The sequence below is a fragment of the Crocuta crocuta genome, unplaced genomic scaffold (genome assembly GCF_008692635.1).
Source record: "Crocuta crocuta isolate KB4526 unplaced genomic scaffold, BGI_CrCroc_1.0 scaffold275, whole genome shotgun sequence".
Taxonomy (NCBI): Eukaryota; Metazoa; Chordata; class Mammalia; order Carnivora; family Hyaenidae; genus Crocuta; species Crocuta crocuta.
The window spans coordinates 190,136-196,069 of record NW_027530497.1 but is presented as its reverse complement, the minus strand read 5'-3'; positions in this window follow the sequence as shown (position 1 = coordinate 196,069).

Here is a 5,934-nt window from a genome sequence, read left to right as displayed (position 1 = left end):
GTTATGTGGAAACTAATTTGACAATAAACTACTAACAAAAAAAAAAAAAAAAAAAAAAAAAAAATTTGCCTTAAATCAGCAGAACTTAAACTCCAGGGCCTTCCCTTGTAGTGGCTCTTTCCAATTTCACTGCAGTCTGAAATCATACTTTGTATGGTTTCTATTTTTTCATTTTATTTATTTATTTATTTTTCATTTTTTAAAAATTTAAGTTCAGGTTAGTTAGCATACAGTGTAGTCTTGCCTTCAGGAGTAGAACCCAGTGATTCATCACTTACATATGACACCCAGTTCTCATCCCAAACAGTGCCCTTCTCTTGTTGGGAAGAGCACTGGGCATTATATGGAAACCAACTTAAACTATAATACACAATAAACTATAATAAAAAACTAACTAACTAACTAACAGTGCCCTTCTTAATCCCCATCACTCATTTAACCCATCCCCCCACCCATCTTCCCTCCAGCAACCTCAGTTTGCTTTCTGTATTTAAAAATTTCTTATACTTTGTCTCCCTCTCTGTTTTTATCTTATTTTTCTTCCCTTCCCCTAAGTTCATCTGTTGTGTTTCTAAACTTCCACATAGGAATGAATCATGTGATATCTGTCTTTCTCTGCCTGACTTATTTACACCCTAGTTCCATCCACGATGTTGCAAATGGCAAGATTTCATTCCTTTTCATTGCCAAGCAATATTCCATTCTATGTATATATACATATATATGTATATATATAACCAAATTTTCTTTATCTATTTATCAGTCGATGGATATTTGGGCTCTTTCCATACTTTGGCTATTGTTGATGATGCAACTATAAACATTGGGATGCATGTTCCCCTTTGAATCAGTACTTTTGTATCCTTTGGATAAATACCTAGTAGTGCAATTGCTGGGTCGTAGGGTAGTTCTATCTTTAATTTTTTGAGAAACCTCCATACTGTTTTCCAGAGTGGGTGCACCAGTTTGCATTCCCACCAACAGTGCAAAAGGGTGCCTCTTTCTCCACAACCTCGCCAACATCTGTTGTTTCCTGAGTGGTTAATGTTAGCCATTCTGACAGGTGTGAGGCGGTATTTCATTGTGTTTTGATTTGCATTCCCCTGATGAGTGATGTTGAGCATCTTTTCATGTATCTGCTGGCCATCTGGATATCTTCTTTTGAAAAGTGTCTGTTCATGTCTTCTGCCCATTTCTTCATTGGATTATTGATTTCTGTTTTTTAATATTTGTTAAGGTTTGTTTTATTGCCCAGAACGTGATCCATCTTGGTGTCTTAGTCTATTTGTGCTGCTATAACAAAATACCACAGACTGAGTAGCTTAAACAACAGAAATTTATTTTTCTCACATTTCTGGAGACTGGAAGTCCAAGATCAAAGTGCCAGGAGGGCAGGAGTCTGGTGTGGGCTCTTTCGTTGGCCTGCACGTGTCTGCCTTCTTGCCGTGTGCTCACATGATGTGTCTTTTTGTAAGGACATTAACTGTGTCACATCAGGGTCTCACCATTATTATCTCATTAACCTTAATTACATCCTTGGAGACCCCATCTCCAAATTTTGCCACCCTGGGTATTAGGGCTTCAACATATGAATTTCGGGGAGGGGACACAAACACTTGGTGAATGGTTCTGTGTGAGCTGGAGTAGAATGTGTATTCTGCTCATGTTGGATGAAATGTTCTCTAAGTGTCAAAGATCCAGAATATTGATAGTGCTGTTCAGTTCAACTATATATTTACTGATTTTCTGCCTCCTCTCTCTGCCAGTTTGTTCAGCGTTTTTCATGTGAGGATGGGAATGACAACTTCCAAGCTCTTTACATGTTGGAGCTGAAACAGGGCCCCCCTGATTTGCTTTTTTGAGCCAGAAAGAGTTAAATAGGAGGTGGGAAAATGGAGACAGTCCCTTCCTGGGTCCCCTTGGGAAAGTAGATGAAATGTTTTCACCCATGTATTCTGGAGAGCAAAAAGGTAGTCTTTGGAGTGTGGAAAACAAAGATGGGATAGAAATAGGGACAGAGAAGGGAAGAAATTTCCAAGGGGATCCTGAGTCTGTGGCCCCGGTACCAGGGACAGACGATAGCCTTGGTGTTCACACATGGCATTCTGTAAGAAGGTTTACAAACTCAGAGAGATCTTGGGGGCATAAGCAAGAGAGGGCTCTGGGCGCCTTAATTTCAGTGTGCAGGTTGTATGCTGCGATATAATGATTTATAGAAAATATATGTTTGGTCATTCATATGCCAGACACGGGGTTCGAAGAGCTTCTGGGTTGGTGAACATGTGGAGACTGCAGGTGTTGTCTGTCCTGGAAGGGCACGGAGGCTCTGGACCCTCTCCCTGTACCTCACCCTATGCATCTCTTCCTCTGGCTGTTGATTCATACCCTCTGTCATATCTTTACATACCTGGTAAATTTCAGTGTTTCTCTGAGTTCTGTGAGCCATTGTAGCAAATTAAAAGAACCCAGGGAGGAGATTTTCAGAACCTCCAGTCTGTAGCACGTTGGTCAGAAGCACTGGTAACAGCTGGGGGCTTGTGACTGGGATCTGAAGTGTGAGGTGGAGGGCAGTCTTGTAGGACCAAGCCCTTAACCCATGGAATCGGATGGAATTTCTGGGTAGATAATGTCAGAATTGAGATGCATTGCTGGTGTCTGAGAATTGCTAGGTATTGTATGCCTCCCCCCACCTCCCACCAGTGTTGGAACTGGGTCCAGGAACCTAAAAGAAACGCCAACCAGTCAGAATTTCTAGAGCATTTCAGTGGTTTATAGGATCCAACAGACAGAATAGTATTGAAACTGTGACTACCAGTCACAAGAATCTCTACCAAGTACTATGCCAGGCATTTCACAGACATCACCCCTATAAAGGTTGCATGATAAACCTATAAAGGATGCAATCATCACTCATACAAATGAGGTCCACGCTCACTCTGTCCACAAAATAGTAGACACTTATGCCCTCTAGTCACTGTCTTCATCTCTGAGCAATGTTAATTCCTTTCCTAAATCAGTCACCAATGCAACCTGAACTTTGTTACCTAGAAACTGTACTTAATGTGAAACACTACCAGCACTTAATACAAATCATTAGAGGAAAGACAGCAAGGGAAAGTGATGAGTGTGCACGATGAGGAAGAAAATACACAAGCTCCCATACATCACACCTGTAACTGGTCACAGGGCCTTGGCTGGTATCAGAATTTCTGTGTCTGTAGGACACAAACATGTGGCGGCCCAAAGCCAGGCAGGCAGAAGTCCTGTCCTTTCCCCATTTCTGTTGAGCATTGACATGCCTGGGCAGGGGGCAGTGCTGACGAGATAGCCCACCCTGGTACAAGTTAGGGAGCATGAGCCCATTTTCCAGGGAGCTCAGGGAAAATCCATCTAACACTGTGGGTAATCGTGGTCTCGGGGCTTAAAGGGCCAACCCATGTCCATCTTGTAGTGCTTCCTAGGTCACGTGGCCTTGAGCAAATTCCTGCCCTCCCAGTGTCTTTCATCTGGAATGGAAGACTAAATGAAATAATCAGTGTAAAGCACTCCATAAATGTTAGCTATTAGTATTAATAGCTGTCACTGTGAATTATTTTTTTTTAAGTTGGAGGGCAGTCCAGAAAGGACTCCTTACAGTTACTTAGGTTTTAAATTAATGTTCCTTTCATTAAAACAGAAATAACCTAGTTATCCTTAAGCTGTTATGTTCAGATTACAAATCTTGTTATTTGTTTATAAAAATGGCAAGAACAGTGACCTTCAATTTTCTTTGATTAATGATCTATTAACTCAACTTGAAGACCCTAAGCTCCCTTTAGAAATAATCTGTAAACTTAATTAAACTCCTCTGAACACTCTGAACTGCATTTATAAATTTAATATATTACATTTCCTTTGTAAGCACTTTAGTTGCCTAACAAAGCAAACTAATGGCTCTAACAAGCAAGTAACAAACTCTTATATGCCTAAGAAATAAAATGTATTAACATGGTGAAACAAAAGAAATAAAAATTAAAATGTATTAACATAGCGAAACACCAGTTTTCTTTAAAATCTTATTCAGGAACGCCTGAGTGGCTCAGGTTAGGCATCTGACTCTCGATTTTAGCTCAGGCCATGATCTCATGGTTTGTGGGATCGAGCCCTGTGTTGTGCTCTGCACTGACAGTGCAGAGCCTGCTTGGGATTCTGTCTCCCTCTCTCTCTCTGCCTCTCCCCCGCTCTCTCTCTCAAAATAAATAAAGCTTTAAGAACTTTTTTTTTAAAAGAGGGGCATCTGGATGGCTCAGTCGGTTAAGCATCCGACTTCGGCTCAGGTCATGATCTCTTTTCGTTTGTTGAGCCCACATCAGGCTCTGTGCTGACAGCTCAGAGCCTGGAGCCTGCTTCAGATTCTGTATCCCTCTCTCTCTGCCCCTCCCCTGCTCAAACTCTGTCTCTCAAAAATAAACAAACATTAAAAAATTAACAAAAAATTAAATCCTATCCATATTCACAAAAACAAAGCCAAATTTCCTTTCCCCTTTCAACTTAAAATCATGAGTCTAAATTTGTCACATAGCTAAAACTGGAAGCATCAGGTTAATCTGTCAAGCTCTAAGATGCTAGATTCTCTTCACTGTTACAGTATTTTAAAGAAACAACTATGCACAGGTTACTCCTAAACTTAATGTGACATTTTGATTCTAAAAGCTTGTTTCCTCATCTTCATGTTTAAACCTTTCCCAGGTTAGAAAAGGGCCCTTGAAGAAGCAGATGCACTGTCTCCAGAAGGCCAAGGGTGCCACCCTCAGGGAAATGGTGATGCCAGGCTGGCAGTTGATGGCAGAGATGTGGATGCTTCTCCATCAAGTTAGGACCGAGGATTGTGGATCTGGATGCAGCAGAGTCCGGAGGCCACAGTTCCACCTGCCAGGCCCACCCTACACTGGGAATGACGACAGGTACCCCAATTTTCTTCCTTTCAGATAGCATTGGCTTTGCTACCCAGGCTCCTTGGGCAAACGTTTATGCCCTTGCCCACTTCTCCAGAGCCTCTTTTTTAATTTGTATTGGTTTAGTTGAGGGGTTGGCATGCTCCGTTCCTCACGACCAGCCCCTTGCACCAGGTTTCTTCGATTGGCTTCAACCAACCTACTTACCATCTGAGTCATGTCCTGTTGGCTTCAGCTGCAGCATGAAAGCCGCTCCAAGGACATAGCATTTTCCCACAGGCATACGGCCCGGCTGGTTTTAGAGAAGCAGGCACTTTTCCTGAGATAATCCTTCGCTTTTGTTCCTGGTGTATTTTCCTCCCCCTATACAACCTGCCTTTCCTGCTTCTATTTCTAGGCTCTTGAGCAATTTAAGGGGGTTGGGTGGCAGTTGGGGAGATGAGAAACAGGTGGATTGGGAGACCTCAGTGGCCAGGAGTATCAGTGCGCCCCCATGGAGGGGACAGGACGTCAGGTGGCAGGCCTGGCTTTGAGGCCATCAGGGGAGGGAGTGAGCATGGGCCAGAGCCCCAGGACCACCAACCTTAGCTAGGGAGCAACAGAGCCTCCCTGAGGCTTTGACGTGAAGCCTCCACAGTGGCCCTGACGTACCTCCCCACCCCTCTCCCATTTTTGAGCAGCATGTTAGGCTCTGGGTTCTTCCACGGGCCTAGGGAAGGGGATCCCTGCCTCTATTTCTCAAAGCAAGGAAGAATGCATTTTTCTGCAGTCCTGACAAAGGTGGAGTCAGATCTGATTTGACTTTAGTTAAATAAAGAAGAGTGGTCTTTCCAGCATGGCTGAGTTCTGCTCTATTCACACAAGATAATTCTACCTGGAGTAGGAGAAACAGCACCGTAAGACGGGTCTGGGTCCGCCATTCAATAGCTGTGGACTCCAGAGCAACTTCACTTTTCCAAGCCTCAATCTGCTCATTTGTCAAATGAGGATGAGCTTACCC